At 39.2% G+C, this 17,432-nt stretch overlaps 2 pseudogenes across 2 annotated transcripts in view; both read left to right on the plus strand.

Moving 5' to 3' along the window:
* The first annotated feature begins 10,665 nt into the window (after positions 1 to 10,665).
* LOC148779379 (ABC transporter G family member 39-like) overlaps positions 10,666 to 17,432 on the plus strand; it is a 69,094-nt pseudogene continuing 62,327 nt past the window's right edge. The window contains exons 1-7 of the transcript XR_016046179.1: positions 10,666 to 10,763; positions 10,842 to 10,962; positions 11,421 to 11,509; positions 11,590 to 11,674; positions 11,760 to 11,919; positions 12,001 to 12,077; positions 12,166 to 12,219. The product of XR_016046179.1 is annotated as an ABC transporter G family member 39-like (transcript). The remainder of the gene's footprint in view (positions 10,764 to 10,841; positions 10,963 to 11,420; positions 11,510 to 11,589; positions 11,675 to 11,759; positions 11,920 to 12,000; positions 12,078 to 12,165; positions 12,220 to 17,432) is intronic.
* LOC148779380 (ABC transporter G family member 39-like) lies at positions 13,305 to 17,423 on the plus strand (annotated as a pseudogene). Its single transcript, XR_016046433.1, has 9 exons — positions 13,305 to 13,403; positions 13,507 to 13,605; positions 13,734 to 13,843; positions 13,990 to 14,322; positions 14,810 to 15,101; positions 15,231 to 15,448; positions 15,571 to 15,798; positions 16,096 to 16,618; positions 16,970 to 17,423. The product of XR_016046433.1 is annotated as an ABC transporter G family member 39-like (transcript).

Below are 17,432 nucleotides of genomic sequence, written 5' to 3' on the forward strand. Positions count from 1 at the left end.
AGTAGATAACTACTAAAAACTATGAGATTTGCTAGGTCTGAGTCGTAGGATGGGGACCATGGATTATGGTGGTCTATGGTTTAGGGGTCTACTGAAATAGTGTGGTCCTATGGTTTTTTTAAGGTTAGGAAAATCATGGAATTTTACCAATTTTAAAAATGTGGTGTCTACAGTTGCCACTCTTTGGCACTCCCTGTCCTTCGAGGGACAGGTGAGTGCCAAAGAAGTAGACACTCTTTGGCACTCCCTGTCCTTCAAAGGGCAAGTGAGTGGCAAAGATAATGTAGACATTTTAATTTTCATCATGACGTATTGTAGTCAGAGGACATACCAACTATCCTTCCAAGATATTGCGCCTTCCGCTCACCCACTTAGGGTATTTTCATTTTAGGGTTTTCGGCATGAGATGTCGATGAGTTACACTAGCTTAAAACTCGAGTTGGATTTTCTGACCATGCCACTTAACTTTAAGGGTTTTTCACAATTTCAAACTCTTAAAACTGACACTTTCTTTTATTTTCTTAGGGTTTTCTAAGGTCTTCTATAGATTTATCTTGTTTAGGCAAAGGTTTACTTGGTCAATTCTGAAGAGAGAGATGAGGTGGCAACATGGTAATCATCATATATTAGTGTCGAAACTTCTTCGTTTTTAAAAGTATTTTTAGAAATAAAACCTAGAGCCTTGAACTAGTCATGATTTTAACAAAGAAATTAAAGTTCTTTTAAAACATATGGCATATGATGAAAATTTTGAAATGAGAAAGATATTTTGAAAAACAAATTTTTAGTTAGCAGTTTTAGCTCCTGCAACCATAGAGCCCTTTAAGTAGTGTAACGTCATGCAGCGATGGACAGGGTAGTTGGCAGTTATACTCATGCAAACGATGGAGTGTTTTTTAAAAGAAAAGTTTTGAAATGAAAGTTTTAAGATTTTTATTTCTTTTTAATTTTTTTTAAATGTGGGTCTTACAGTTTAACCACTTGTGAGCCCTTTGGTAGACCCTATATGAGTGTGTCGGCTCCTTGCTTGAATCTTCAGGACGAGGAATCATCAAGTATTTCATTATCTTCCAACCTCAACTCTTGTATTTCAATTCAAAGGAGAGTTCTTTGGAGTTTTCAAGCAAAACATAGTTTTGAAAATACAGGATACTGCCCCTGGGTGTTTAGAGTCTCTTTGGATTTCCGATTTAGTTCCTCCACCATTCACCTTTCAAAGTCTAGATGATCGATGTCCTTAACAAAGTTCAAACAGACTAATGCTTATTGATTTTTCTTTTGACACTATTCTGACTCAGGATGAAGGAAGAGAAGATGTTTACATATAAAAGACTTTAGAGAATAGAAGGAAAGGAGAAAACTTCTTCTTTTTCATCACTTCCAGCATTTCGGGCGTTCAGCCTGGTAGCCATTTTTCCAACACATGGGGTTCCTTTTAGAATTTAAGCCCAAATGATTTCTTTTTTTTTTTTCCTTTTTATTTCTTCCCTGGGTCCCTTTCGGGTGTTCAGCCCAGCAGATTTTATTTTATTTTATTTTTTGAAGAAGAAAATGATGATAAAAGAAGAGGAGGAGGAAGAAGAAGAGCAAACGGTGTTTTTTTTTTTTTTTTTTTTTTTTTGCCATTTTGTTTTAAGACTATGTAAGGATTTGATCATCTTTCCCTTATCCAAGTAGCAGGGAGGTTCTAATATCAGCCATCCTCTGATTTCCCTTGCCCCAGGTTGGCATCGAATATTTCTTTGACAATGGTCATCGAGCTCCCTTTGGATTTATCTATTGAATTGCCCCACTTGATCCTTGATTTTGGGACTAATAATTACTCTTAGTTTCCTAATCCCTTACATGGATGGATAAGCTCATTAGTTATTCCCCGGTAATGGGATAATTTGTATTACTCATTAAGCGTTAATGCCTTTTGAAGTTTGAGGCGTGAATGCCCTATTTGGTTTCTTGCAAGGGGTGATCACTCACCCAACTCCTTTTTTATTTTTTTTTCATTGAAGATTTTTTGCTCTTCGGAGGTTAACTCCGTAGTAGGCTCCTCCTTAGTGCTCGAGCTTGGAGGAGATTCTCGCAGGAGAAGAGTGACTAAGTTAACATTGGATGACCTTATGGCACGTTGGGAGTCTTCAAACAAGGGCTCAATCTCATTAACTGCCCCTGTTGTGCCCTCTTCATGAGAGGAGATTAACTCTATTTAGTAGTTTGATGGGGTTGCCCCTGCAGGGCTTTCTGTTCTGTTAGGAACTTGTTTTTCATGAGATGAACTTTTGTGATATGGGTGTACCCCAGTTATCGGAGTTGTGCTCCTGCCCTAGTTAAGCTCTAGAAATCTCTCCTCTTGAGGAGGTGACCCAATTTGGTCACCATATGGGTAGATCATTTAGGAAGTCTTGTGAAGAAGGCCCAGGTGGGCCTCTCAGAATTTTTAGAAGGTCAACTTCTTTTGATAGTTGAGGCAGTAAGTCTCCTTGAAGAATTTTCTCATCTGCCTTCTCTTGAGTTATTCTCCCGGAATTAAGGTTTTCTTGTCACCATGAGTTTGGAACTCCACAGTTTCTTAGTCTTGGTTAAGCTTATGCTCGAGTTCACCTTGCTTTTGCGAGTTTGATTCATTATCATACATGTGTGATTCATTTATTATGTGAATTTAGAAGTTCAGGTTGAAGGGATCATCTGCCCTAGTTTGATTACCGATGATGGGGACTTCTTGTACCTCTTTCGAGACTACATCGTGGAGTGGAATTCCACATGTGATGAGCCTTTCTCGTATGTTTTTTGGGTTAACTCCTGGGTGAGCTTATGCTCGTTTTGTTCTTCATCTACTAGACTGTCCAATTGATTTCTTCTTGTGCTCCAAGGCCATTGTAGCTGTTTTTCAGGTTTGTGTGCAGTTTGTGATTCTTCTGAGTTAATCAGGTTGACATCAGAACTGTTTGTCGAGACATCTAGAGTTTCTATTTTTTCTCTACCAATCACCTCTTTCTTGTTAACACTTATCGTATCGTTATCAATGAGGTCCTGAACTCTATGCCTGAAAGCTCGGCATTCTTCAGTATTATGAGCATAATTTTGATGCCACTCACACCATCGAGATGTATCGCCTCCATGGAAGGGAAGAATCCTGGCTACTACAGGTAATTCTATGAGCCTTGCCTTAAGCAACGTCTTAATGACATCGGTCATAAGCTCATTAATGGGAGTGAATTCCCTTGGTGTGGAAGTCTGCATTCTCCATGTGGTAAAGTAAGTTTTAGTCCTTTCTTTTGAATGGTTTGTAGAAGGGTTGCTTTTCTTGATTATGTTCACCTCTCCTTCTTGAGAGGGTCTTTCGCCAGTCGAGTTATCAAAGACTATAGCCTCATCCTCCTTAGCCCGTTCATAATGCGCTACTTTCTCAAGTATAAGGTCAAACGAGTAAGGAACCGCCCCATTGCTGAAGAACATGACATATTCTGAAGTCATGTTCTCTAATGTCATTCTTACCTTCACAGATTTAGGGAGTGGGGTTTCGACGACTCGTGTAGCGGTCTCTCTGAATCTTGTTATAAATTCAAAGGGAGACTCGTTCGACTTTTATTTGGTGGATGTTAGCTCACCAAGGGTAACGGGTCTTGGCCCCGCCTGAATATTTCGTCAGAAGTTGCTTGGGGGTTATTCTTTATGAATCTTTGGTGCCACATCAAAGGAACCTCTGATAAGTCATGCGAAAACATGACCTTAAGTTGGTTGGGTAAGTCTCGCAACATATGGACCATTAATAAGTAGGTGTTGATGTGTGCTTCAGGATCCTCTTTCCCAAAAAATTTGTTTATGAATTGTGGCATCACAAACGTTACTGGTAGATCTTCTAGGTGTCCTAGAGTTTCTTGTACATAGGTTTTAGGAGCTGAGAAGTCTCATATTCTCATTTCTCTAAAGAGTCTTGGAGGCATTTCATGTAGGTGAATTGAGACGTCGTTATAACCGTGACCTTGCTCGGCTGCATGGTCTGTTGAACCTGGATTTGTGGTATGTGGCTTGTATAGACTGGCTTTCCCATGTAGCGGGTTGCCCCAAGGATTGAGCCTAAGGATTATGTTGAACTTAGTGTGCCAGTTGTCGGCCTACAGATTCACTCGAATTGAATTGGGTAAGAACAGACCCATTACTCGGAGTTTGCACTACTTGGCTGCAAGAAGGCCTGCAGGTTAGAATAACCACTTGATTAGGATGGACGACTCAAGCTGCTATGATGACTAGACCTCTGACCTTTGACAGTGAAGTTCGCTTGTCCTTGACCTTGACTGGATGATATAACCCTAGGGTTATGATATTCTCTTGCCCCAACACTGGACTGAAAGAGTGCAGGGAGGTCATAACTCGATTGAATTGGCAGGCTTGCACCTCTAAGGTTATCATGGTTTGAGCCAAGTAGTTGGCATGGTTTATAGCATGAGCTTCTGACCTAACCTGCTTGGATTGACTACATTAGACGGTGTACCCTCGGTTCAACAGGTCTTTAAACAATACATGCACCTTATGATTGTCTTGATACCGAGTTAGGTCAAAATTTTAACTTTTACTGGTGCTGGGTTGCTTGGGTAGACTTTCTCTAGCTGTGTGTGAACCCACTTGCCCCCTAACGGGCTGATTACTAAGACTAGAATGTAACTGGCTGATTATTAAGACTAGAATGCTGGGCTGCTAATTGAACATTAGGGTTAACCCAACTGGGATTGACTGACTCATACATCTAGACCGGGGTCTTACTCTTGGTGTGCCAACTAGATTTGAGGCTAACCCCCATGTCATGGAGGATTGCCCCTGGCCTAACCCCTTGACTGTTCAGGGTATTACGACACTATTAACCTGTTGGCTCGTGGCTTTCAAATGATTGCCCTGAGGGCGCTTGGACGGCTAGATATGGTTCCATATGGGTTGAGACTCGATTCACTAACACGAGTGCTTTGGATTTGCGAGGGAGCACTATGACGATGCCTCTCGGACTGACTAGGTTCTCTAAATCTAGACTGGGTTGAAGCCATAGGGTTAGACCTTGCTTTGCTTTGATCCTGGGTCATAACTCCTAAACTTGTGCTAGACTAGAAAGGTTGGACCTAGCTTGGGCATGGAAGTAGATTAGGCTTGATGGACTTATGTTTGAATCCCAATTAGAGGTGAGCCCAGTCTAAGTCTAGGAACAACTCTGAATCTAGACCTAAGAAAAGACCAGACTTGATGGATCTTGCTATACTCGATTGGTTTCAATTTGAACCTTAAGTTAAGATGAACCTAGTCTAGTTCTAGAGGAATCTCTATACTTAGACCTAGGCTAGGACCTAGACTGAGATCTGAACTAGATGGGTACGAGTCTTGGCTCGGACCGAGGAGGCACCTAGGCTTGAACCTAGGTGTGAACCCGGTTCGGACCTGGACTAGGCTAGCCACAAGCTTGAGTTTGAACTTAGAGGGTTGGTTAACAGACCGGTTGTTGACCCGAATTGGATGAAGGTTAGGTTAAGCACGAGCCTTGGCTTTGACCAAAAGGGGGCCTAGGTTTGGACCTAGGTGTAAACCTAGTTCGGACTTGGGCTAGGCAAGGCACAAGTTTGGAGTTAGACCTAGAAGGTTTTGAAAATCAAACTGGGTGTTGACCCGGACGGGATCAAGGTTGTGTTACCAAAAGGGGGCTTTGGTTCGGACCTGGGCTAGGCTGGCTACAAGACTGGACTGAGATACAAAAAGTTTCAGCTCGGACTAAAAGAGGATCCGGACTAAGATCTAGGACTAATCAATCGAGATATGCAAACAATGCACTCGAAAACTTTGCCTTAAACTATAAGTAAGCTCGGTCTGAGTGGGTTCCTTACTATTGGAATGCGGTTAGGCTGAGTAGGTCCCCACATAGGTCCTGGCCTCCTGTTATGGAAATCAACCAAGTCCTACTATGTGTGGAATTGCTTTGAGCCTAGGGATTATGGAGGGGCGCTCACAGTTAAAGTTACATAAATCTCAACCTCCTCGGCTCTCAATGCTATCTTTCCCTCACGACCGTTAGTGCAGGATTTTTGGAGTTTTCAAAAAATTTGTTGGTTTCCCGAGCTTCCCCAGTCAGTTGTGTGCAAGAGTGTGTAAAGAATCTTGCAAGTGAAAAGAAAAATAGCAAACAGGAAAACACACAATGCAAGAAAAAAAAAGGAGTGAGCACTTGGCACAAATTGTGCCAAGTGAGGTGTGCTTCAGGTCAGGTTTTTGACCGACCAAAAGCATAGTCAGATGTGTGGGTAAGCAACGCCCAAGAAGGTATACAATTAATAAAAGTGGAACCAGACACAACCCGTGCCTAGTTGAGCGTGCCCCAAGTCAAGGGTGACTCGATCAGGGCACAATTAGATAGAGAGTGCAGGTGACCCTAAATTTTATTTATTTATTTTTTAATGAAAATAGAAAGTAGTGGCAACTATCGAATTACAAGAAAATAAATGAAAAATAGAATTATTATTTTTTTGACAAAAATTTTTCTTGTTTTGGAAAGAGGGAGAGGCCAAAGTTGAATTTTATTTTTTATGAGAAGATTCTTTATTTATTTATTTTTCTGTGAAAATGAAATGACATACAAAAAAAAACTTTTATAGCAAAATTGATTTTTTTTTTTTTAAACCAAAGAAGCTTTAAAAGTTGTTTTTTCTATCTTGCAAAGCAAATTTTTCTTTTCCAAAAATGAAAAATGCTTCAAAATTTTTTTTTTTTTTTTTTGAAAGCAAGATAGCATTTTGCCTAATTTTTAGATATGAGAAATGCCTTTAAAAAAAAAAAAAAAAAATTGAAAGCAAGATTGCCTTTAAAAGATTTCTTTTGTTTTTTAGACAAAGATGCCTAAGACATTTGCTGATTTTTTTTTTTTTTTTAGGAAAGTGATTTTTTATTTTAAAAACTAGCTAAAGATACCTTTTTTTTAGTGGATAAGAAAGATGGACTCAAACACCCACTCTTTTTCTCTCCCTTCCCCATTTTCTCTCCCTATTTTCTCTCAATCTCCCTTCCCTGTCCATCTCTAGCTAACTCTTTTATAAATTTCCTCTCAAGGGATTAGTTGCTATCTAAGTAAATCTCCTCTCAAGGAAAGAGTTTCTATCTATTCCCCAAAGTTCTCTTAAAAACTCACACACCTCATCCCACTTAACTTAAAGTCACCTATTATTGATATGAAGAACTATGCCATGAATACCAAAGAAGAAAAATTATTCCATGAATATCAAAAAAAGATTAAAGCAGAAGAGACCAAAGAATGTTTTTGAACGTGAATACCAACGGTTAACAATTAACCCACAGCGTTAACTATGGAATATCTCCAAAAAGAAAGCTCTACCTCTTAATAAAAAACTCTGCTTCTTTTAGTAAGATAAAAGAAAATGAATAAACAACAAGGAAACCTTACAAGGAAGTAAAAGAAGACAACAACAAACTAAAACAAACAAGGAAACTAAAGTCAGAATCCCAAAAGAAAATATTTATGCCCTTCTCTCTCTTTCTCTCGGTCTAAAACTCACAAAAGTTCAAGGAGATGAAAATAAAATAGAAAACATTGAAATCTGAAAATTTCTAGCCACAAACAAAGACACGCAGTCCCCCGAAACACATGAAAATTATTTGGAATAGATCCAAGCCCTTAACAAGTTGGAGTAGGTGGAGAGAGAAGAAAATAGGAAGTTGAGTAGCCTCTTTTAATAGAGATAATCACGAACCCAAAACAACTTTTTAGAAGTAGAAAAGAAACAGACACATAAACATAAACATGCTCTTATCACAAAATTCAATGAGTAATCCTATTTCTTTTTTTCTTTTTTTTCTACTTACAAACAAATATAATAATAAATGAATAAATAATGAAAAGAAATACTAACGGAAAAAGGTAACTAAAACAAGGCATATGGACAATTAAGAAATATTAAATCTTATGGAGTGATAGCACCACTTATGCACAAGGCATATGGACAATTGACCATTCATATATAAATTTGTTACAATGTATCTACAATGATAACCGTTCATAGTACCATGTTAACTATTTTGTTTACAGTGCAAATCAGATAGTCTTCATAGGAAGATCCATCAGATCCGTACTACAAACTGATTTTAAAAAAGTGATAGAGAGTGGGGAAAATCAAATTCTGATTTGAGGCTAGATCTACTCAGAAATGAGTAGATTCGCTCTCAGATCAATGGCAGAGTCAGCATCAATCCAAAAAGCAGGAAAGAATAAAATAAACATAAAATCCTAGATGTAACAAAATAACTAAAAAAATAAAAGAAAAAAAGAATGAGATCCCGAGGCTTTAAAACCTTGCCCATATCAAGACCGGCTGAGTTTATGCCGTGTGTCCTCTTTTGTCTCTCTTCAAGTTTTGACCAAGCCTTGGCTTGGTTGGATTTCTTGATCTAAGGGTGGCTTAGAGCTAGGGTTTTCCTAGGTCTTAGGTTTGCTAACCGGCTTTTTCTCTCTCTGGGCTCTCTATCTTTCTCTCTCTCCCTCTCTTTCTTTTTCTCTGAGCTCTCTCTCTCTAAGATTTCTTTTTTCTAGTTTCTTTCTCTCTCTAGATTTTCTAGCCTCCCATATCCCACCTTTCTCTCCCCCTTAGCATTCCTTTTCTTATAGACCTAATAGGGATGTAGATTAGATAACTATTAAGAACTATGAGATTTTTAGGTGTAGAATGGATAACTACTAAAACCATGGGTGTGGAATGGATAACTTTTAAAAACTATGGGATTTACTAGGTGTAGACGACTAACTACTAAAAACTATGAGATTTGCTAGGTGTGGATCATAGGATTGGGACCATGGATTATGGTGGTCTATGGTTTAGGGGCCTTCTAAAATAGTGTGGTCCTAGGTTTTTCTAAGATTAAGAAAATCATGGAATTTTGTCAATTTTAAAAATAGGGTGTCTACAGATTTATATCAATGTATGGGAAAGGCAAACAGTTCTAATCCCATTTCTTATTTCTATAGCTATTGTTTCACATTAGTGGAGCAGATAATGATATCAAAATCAGACAAAAAATAGGTGTGTTAAACACTGCTACATATTCAGCAGCATATGACCAATTATCTCATACATTTAGGATTTGACTCAAATAATGAGATCAAATGATGTTTGATCCACTTATGCAAACCAATGGCATTCTAAGTAAGCCAATGACATCATAATGACATCAAAATAATATCAAAATCAGATAACAAATAGTGTGTTAAACACTGCAGCATATTCAGCAACATATGACCAATTACCACATGCATTTAGCACCATGATTTGACTCAAAATAAGATCAAATGATGCTTGCTCTACTTCTGCAAACTAATGACATTCTAAACAAGCCAATAACATCATAATGATATCAAAATCAGATAAAAACAATGTGTTAAATACTGCTGCATATTCAACAGCATATGACTAATTATCACACGCATTTAGCACCAATATTTGGCTCAAAAAATGAGATCAAATGATGTTTGAGCTACTTCTGCAAACCAATGACAGTCTAAGCTAGCCAATGACATCAAAATCAGATAACAAAATAGTGTGTTAAGCACTTCTGCATATTCAATGGCATATGACCAATTATCACATGCATTTAGCACCAAGATTTTACTCAAAATGAGATCAAATTATGCTCTATCTATTTCTGCAAACCAACAATATTCTAAGCAAGCCAATGACATCATAATGATATCAAAATCAGATAAAAACCAATTTGTTAAACATTGCTACATATTCAACAACATATGACCAATTATCACACGCATTTAGCACTATGATTTGATTCAAAATGATATCAAATGATGCTTGATCTACTATTTCAAACCAATGACATTTTAAGCAAGCCAATAGCATCATAATGATATCACAATTAGATAAAAAATAATGTGCTAAGCACTATTGCATATTCAGGAGCATGTGGCCAATTATCACACACATTCAACACCAAGATTTGACTCAAAATGAGATCAAATGGTGCTTGATCTACTTCTGCAAACCAATAAAATTCTAAACAAGTCAATAACATCATAATGATATAAAAATCAGATAAAATAGTGTGTTAAACACTGATGCATATTCATCAGCATATGTCCAATTATTACACACAATGAGCACCAAGATTTGACTCAAAATGAGATCAAATGATGCTTGATCTACTTCCACAAACCAATGACACTCTAAGCAAGCCAATAACATCATAATGATATCAAAATCAGATAAACAATAGTGTGTTAAACATTAATGCATATTCAGTAGCATATGGACAAATCACTCACATTCAGCAACTCAAAATAAGAACAAATAGAGCTTGATCTACTTCTGCAAACCAATGACATTCTAAGCAATCTTATAACAACATAATATATCAAAATCAGCTAAAGAATAGTGTGTTAAACGCTACTACATATTCAGCAGCATATGGCCAATTATCACACACATTGAGCATCAAGATTTGACTCGAAATGAGATCAAATGATGCTTGATCTACTTCTGCAAACCAATAACATTCTAAGCAAGCCAATGGCACAGTAATAATATCAAAATAAAAAAAAAACAGTATGTGAAACATTGCTGCATATTCAACAGCATATGGCCAATTATCACTCACATTGAGCACAAGATTTGACTCAAAAAATGAATGAAGAGAGAGAGAGTCAGTTGCATAGTTCAGAATAAAGGTACAAACCAGCAGGATAATGAAATCTTCGTCAAGAAGCTCCGCGAGCGCATAGACAGGTATATATATATATCTATATCTCACACATGTTTGCTCTTCCTATCTAATGGTGGTTGGCTTTGGCTTTGGCTTTGCAGAGTGAATATAACATTGCCGGAGGTTGAGATCAGATATGAGCAACTCAGGGTGGACGCAGAGGCTTACTTGGGAGGGAGGGCTTTGCCCACTCTCCTCAATGCCACCCATAACACCCTTGAGGTGCCTACTCTCTCTACTACATGATTGTATTGGGATCCTACAGCAACTACTATATTTGAAAAGAAATATACAGAGAAAATAAATTCGAACTTAAAAATCCTTGAATTCTTAAATTGTTCTCTTGAGAGACCTATAATGGCCTTAATAATTGAAAAGAAAAAGTATATAAAGCGACAATTATTTTTAATACAAAGAGGTCAGAATCACTCTCATATGTCAGATTTTAAATGCAGTGATTATAAGCGTGTTTTGGACTAGACTTCACGTTAAAAAAAAAATAATAATGACATCCAAATTGACATCTAATAACTAGGAGTAATTATGAATTCCTCGAATGGTCTCACTTCAAACAATCGTGACCAAAAAAACCATTGGAATCACCTAAGAAAACATACAACTTTCTGCAATACCTGTGCTTTCAATTTAATATTCACTTAAGAGAGACATGTTGTTGGCAGAGCTTTATGAGTTTCCTGAAGTTGCTCAAGAGCAAGAAGAAGCCCGTGAAAATTCTCAAGGGAATTACCGTCGTGATAAAACCCGGAAGGTGGATAGACAAAACTACTTCTCTCTCTCTTTCTCCCTCTCTCTCTCTCTCTCAAACAATGTGTGTTGGTGTGCTGACAGGATGACCCTGCTACTAGGCCCACCAGGGGCTGGACAGACCACCCTCCTCTTGGCTCTCGCAGGAAAATTAGACAAAAGCCTCAAGGTGGGTTCACTCTTCCTACAATTTCATCTCCAAAATTTGGCACTTTTTAGAGAGAAACTTCAGTTCTTTGGGTGCGTTTTGACAGGTTTCGGGCAAGGTGACGTACAATGGGCACAGTATGAGGGAGTTTGTGCCGCAGAGGACGTCGGTGTACATCAGCCAAAACGATCTGCACATTGGAGAGATGACAGTCCGAGAGACCATGGATTTCTCTGCTCGATGCCAAGGCGTAGGAAACAGATATGGTTCGTCTCTCTCTAACAAACTCTATTTTTTGCTGCTGATTTTGTTGGAATGCTCTGCTTAAAAGCCACTGGTTTTTGTAGCCGTTCTTGCGGAGCTTTCAAGGAGAGAGAAGGATCAGTCCATAAAACCAGACCCTGATATTGATGTTTTCATGAAGGTAACATAGCAATGAAACAGACCTAACCCAGAAAGAAGTCATGGTATTAGCAGTCTCAATTCACCCACTGTTTCTTCTTCTTTTGTAGGCAATTACATTGGAAGGACAAAAATCAAGCATCCTGACCAACTATATACTTAAGGTTTGGCACCCCAAATAAGACACTCTCCTCTCCCTTTCTCCCTCCAACTCAAATTTAGATTAGCATATTTGGGATATGTTAAAGAGAATGAGATGTTTTAGTGAGAAAATTAAGTTAGGAAGTGTGTGCAGCTGCTTGGGCTGGAGGTGTGCTCGGAGACCATGGTCGGGGACGACATGAGGAGGGGGATATCCGGCGGTCAGAAGAAACGCGTCACGATAGGAGAGATGATGATAGGGCCCTCGACTGCTCTGTTAATGGACGAGATATCAACAACGCTCGACTCCTCCACCACTTTCCAAATCGTAAACTGCCTTCGACAATTTGTTCATGTCTTCTCTGGAAGCCTTGTTGCCTCTCTCTTGCAACCGGCACCGGAGACTTATGATCTCTTTGACGACATCATCCTTCTCTGTGAGGGACAGGTTGTGTACCATGGACCGAGAGAATCAATTCTCGACTTCTTCCACATGATGGGATTCCGATGTCCCGAAAGGAAAGGAGTGGCCGATTTCTTGCAGGAGGTAAAACCTCTCTCTCTTACTGCAAGAGTTTCAATTGCCTCTCATTCTCACTTAACCCGTCCTATTGTTAAGGCAACCTTCTGTATCCGTCTAAGAGTTTACAGTCTACATATAGAATGACTTTCAATCTAGAATCTTGCACTACAGGGACTGAGAAACCAATGATGTGTCTGAGAAGCCAACGAAACTAATTGCAGACACTATAGTCTTTCTACGAGTCATGACTTTTATTTTGTTTGGGTAAATCAGGAAGAAAGCCCGCTATCCATTTTTCATTAATAAAAGATAGAAAAAATTATATCGTACTATCTTATAACCCTACAATAATATAATTGTGTCATGAAATAAAGGAAGGTTAAAAACATTTGGAGGCCTAGAGCGCCAAATGGTGGCCTCCGCAAAAATTGTAGCCTTTTTGACAAGAACATCGACCACCAAATTAGCCTTACGGTAAACATGGCAAATGAACTGTGAATGATTCTCATAGCTTTCAACTCAGCTAATTTCAACTCAGCTATGGTGTCCACATAGGCCAGCTACTCTTAAAGATTCGAGGGATTTTCACTGAAGCAAATTGGTATTGGATTGGGATTGGGGCTCTCATGGGTTACAACGTCCTCTTCAACATCCTTTACACCTTACCTTTAAAGTATCTTGACCGTGAGTACAACATTTCAATTTTACCTTTTGTTGTTTCTACTGTTAATTGATCGAAATGAAAAGAAGTTAATTGGAAAAAAACGTAAATTGTTTCATTATGCAGCTCTTGGGAAGCCTCAGGCATCTATCACAGAGGATACATCAGAGGGGAAGCATGAAGACCAAATTAAGGTCAATGGACATCTGAATGGAAAAGTATTTGGTAAGTAGAGAAGTCATAGAGGGAGATAGGCTCGTTTTCTCAACATTGAAAGTGTAGTTTGGATCCTATTACTTACCCAGAAAAATTTAAAAGGTCTCACTCTTTGTCATGTGTTTCTCTCCTTGTAGGAGACTCTACTACAACAAATGGAATGAAAGAGAAGAAAGGAATGGTGCTACCATTCAAACCGCTTGCGTTGGCCTTCAAGGAGATCAAGTACTTTGTCGACATGCCAGCCGTATGTCAAGATCTTCTTGACCCAATTTACTAGTAGTAGTGGTAGAAGTAGTAGCAGTTAATAGTGGATACTAAAATGATCCTGATGATAATTATGTTGATAGCCCCCAAAAAAAAGATAGTGAACTGAAAGGCCTAGGTGTGCAGGAAATGAAGGCTCATGGGGAAGAACAAGACCGATTGCAATTGTTGCAAGGGGTGAGCGGAAGCTTCCGGCCAGGCGTGCTGACATGCCTGATGGGTGTGAGCGGAGCAGGGTAAACAACACTCATGGATGTCCTTGCCGGGCATAAGACTGGTGGCTACATTGAAGGATCCATTTCCATCTCTGGCTACTCAAAGAAGCAAGAGACCTTTGCCCGTATTTCTGGTTACTGTGAGCAGAATGATATTCACTCCCCTAATCTCACTGTCCATGAGTCGCTCCTCTTCTCTGCCTGGTTGCGACTCCCAGCTGATGTCCAATCGCACACTCGAAAGGTTACACTCCTCAAATTCAAAATTTGATTGTCTTGTTTTTGGAAGTTCGGCAATGGGATTTGAACCTTGGACAATGTGTTGCAGCCCCTAATATCCTAACCACCAAGCAAAGCACACCAATGTAGAACAAATTCGATTATTGCACCCTTAGGAATAAGTATTAAGAGATTTGTCTCTCCATTTAAAGCATCTAGGATTGTTCAATGGTCCAACACAAGAAAGACTATAGTGCTTGAAATTTTTCCTCAATCAACTCCATATCTTCCAAACTATATTCGACAGAAAATATCTAACTGGGATCTCTGCTAAATTAGCTATTGGCCTTTCCCTCGACTTAATTATGGGCAGTGAAATTAATCCTGGTACAAAATCTCTAAATATTTCTACAATAAAGGGTCAAATTCTAGTTTCTTTTACGGAGTTGTATTTTCTTATAAAAAATGGAGCTTTGTCTAAGTAACTAGAAATTTATCATTGTGATACCCAGGCCTTTGTCGAGGAGGTAATGGAGCTGGTGGAGCTGAACAACCTGAGGGAGGCTCTAGTGGGCGTGCCAGGGGTCAATGGACTCTCCACAGAGCAAAGGAAGAGACTGACAATTGGGGTTCGAGCTCATTGCCAACCCCTCCATCATCTTCATGGACGAGCCTACCTCGGGGCTCGATGCTAGAGCAGCCGCCATTGTCATGAGGACTGTAAGAAATACAGTGGACACAGGCCGCACCGTGGTCTGCACCATACACCAACCTAGCATTGACATATTTGAGTCCTTTGATGAGGTATGTACTCTCTCACGCGTGCGCGCGCACACGCACACAAACAAATACTTAGTTTTAGGAATTCTGCCTTTAATATGTTCTATCCATTCGTTCCTATGTAATCCTACAAACAAATTTTCATGTTCTCAGCTCTTCTTGATGAAACGAGGAGGACAAGTTATCTACGCAGGCCCATTGGGGACGAACTCACAACAACTCACCGACTACTTCCAATCAATTGAAGGTGTCCCCGAGATAACCTCAGGATATAATCCTGCAACTTGGATGCTAGAGGTCACCTCCATAGCCTCTGAGAATGGACTTCAGGCGGATTTCGCTAACATTTATGCCAATTCTCCTCTATATGAGTGAGTAGTTGCCTTAGTTCTTCTCTGTCTCTATGATGAAGTCACTCGTGATCCTCCCTTTTGATCTCCTTGGGAAATTTTAGTGTTTCGTCTTAAGATTACTACTTCCCCCATAATTGTAGGAGGAATATGGCATTGATTGAGGAGTTGAGCAAACCAACACCAGGGTCTCAAGACCTACACTTCGAGACCCAATTCTCACAGCCATTCATGGTGCAAGCTGTGGCCTGCCTCTGGAAGCAACACTGGTCCTACTGGAGAAACCCTCAATACAATGCAGTACGCTTCTTCTTCACCCTGGTAGCCGCCCTCCTGTTTGGCAGCATATTCTGGGACATGGGAAGCAAGATGTAAGCATTCTCTTCTTTCTCCATTTCTGGTCCAACAGAAAAAATTATGATTGAATTGTCTCGCAAGTTTCAAATTTTTTTTTAACAATTTTCTTTATGCTTCCATTTTTCTCAAATTTTCCAAAGCTTTTTCTTAAAATTTAACTATAAAAACTAGCAATTGAGAATGTCTTCTTAAACTACCTAACCAAGAATGTTCAAGATAGATATTTATATTGCCTTCCATGCTAGTACTTCATGCATTCCAACTCACTGTTGTTCTAACCTCACTGTGCTGCACGAATGGTCAAAACATAGAGAGCAGCAACAAGACTTCCTCAATGCGATGGGTTCCATGTTCTCTGCGGTTCTCTTCCTCGGGGTGAATAATGCATCTTCAGTTCAGCCAGTGGTCGACATAAAGAGAAGTGTATTCTATAGGGAGAGAGCAGCTGGGATGTTCTCAGCCCTTCCATATGCCTTGGCTCAGGTATGAAACAAATTCAACAACTCACAACTTTGATAAAAAGAAAATACAGGTATATCTTTTGATGGCAATGGCAATGAAAGTGAAATTGTGTTGTAGGTTTTGGTGGAACTGCCTTATGTGTTTGTACAAACAGCTGTATATGGGGTGGTGGTGTACTGTATGATCGGATTCGAGTTCACTTTGGCAAAGTTCTTGTGGTTTTTCTTCTTCATGTTCTTTACCTTCCTCTACTACACATATTACGGGATGATGACTGTGGCCTTAACTCCCAATGCTACTTTTGCCTCCATTCTTTCTTCTGCATTCTATGGTGTATGGATGCTCTTCACTGGCTTCTTGCTCCCACGCACTGTAAGTGAATTACACATCTTTCGTTTTCCTGGTTATTTAATTTAAAATATAATTGCTTCATATTTTCTTGAAACTAGGATTCCAATCCAGCCAACATAACTATGTTTTTTCCTTCAAAATATCATGTTGTATAGGTTAGCTCCAATAGAGGACCACATGAGCCTTCCTTGTATGGCTCTTTATTACTTTCATTAAACTTATGTCGAATGAAGTCTAAATTCTAAGTTCTTTCCAATTAACTTATAAAAAACAAAGGTCAAATGCTATGACATTAGCAAAATAGATAACACAACTTGCATAACAATGTATAGATCATTTGTGAAAACTTCATGGCCATTCCCATGTTTGCAGAGCATCCCCGGCTGGTGGAGGTGGTACTACTGGGGGTGTCCCGTCGCCTGGACACTTTACGGTTTGATGGTGTCTCAGTTTGGAAATGTGACAAAGCAGTTGCTCACGGCCGAGGGCAACCCCGTACCGCTACGCGACTTCCTCAATGCTTCATATGGATTTGATTATGACATGCTGCCTTGGGTTGCCTGTGTTGTTGTTGGCTATGCCATCCTCTTCGCCCTTGTCTTTGCCTTATCCATTCGCACCCTTAATTTCCAAGCTAGATGAATGTTTCATGATCCTCTCATTCACTTTATTGTTTCCTTTCTTCTCCCTTTCATTCTGGAAATGAGTGTATTCACAATTTTCTCGCATGTATTTATCCATTTTTCTCCCTTGATATAAAGTCAGGTGTATTTTGGCTTGTAATGTCCCATCTCAATTCAATGAAATATGATTGAATTTTTGTGTACTTGATCAA

Source organism: Amborella trichopoda, chromosome 12 (genome assembly GCF_054954075.1).
Source record: "Amborella trichopoda isolate Santa Cruz 75 chromosome 12, AtrichopodaSantaCruz75HAP2 v2.0, whole genome shotgun sequence".
In the NCBI taxonomy this organism is placed as follows: Eukaryota; Viridiplantae; Streptophyta; class Magnoliopsida; order Amborellales; family Amborellaceae; genus Amborella; species Amborella trichopoda.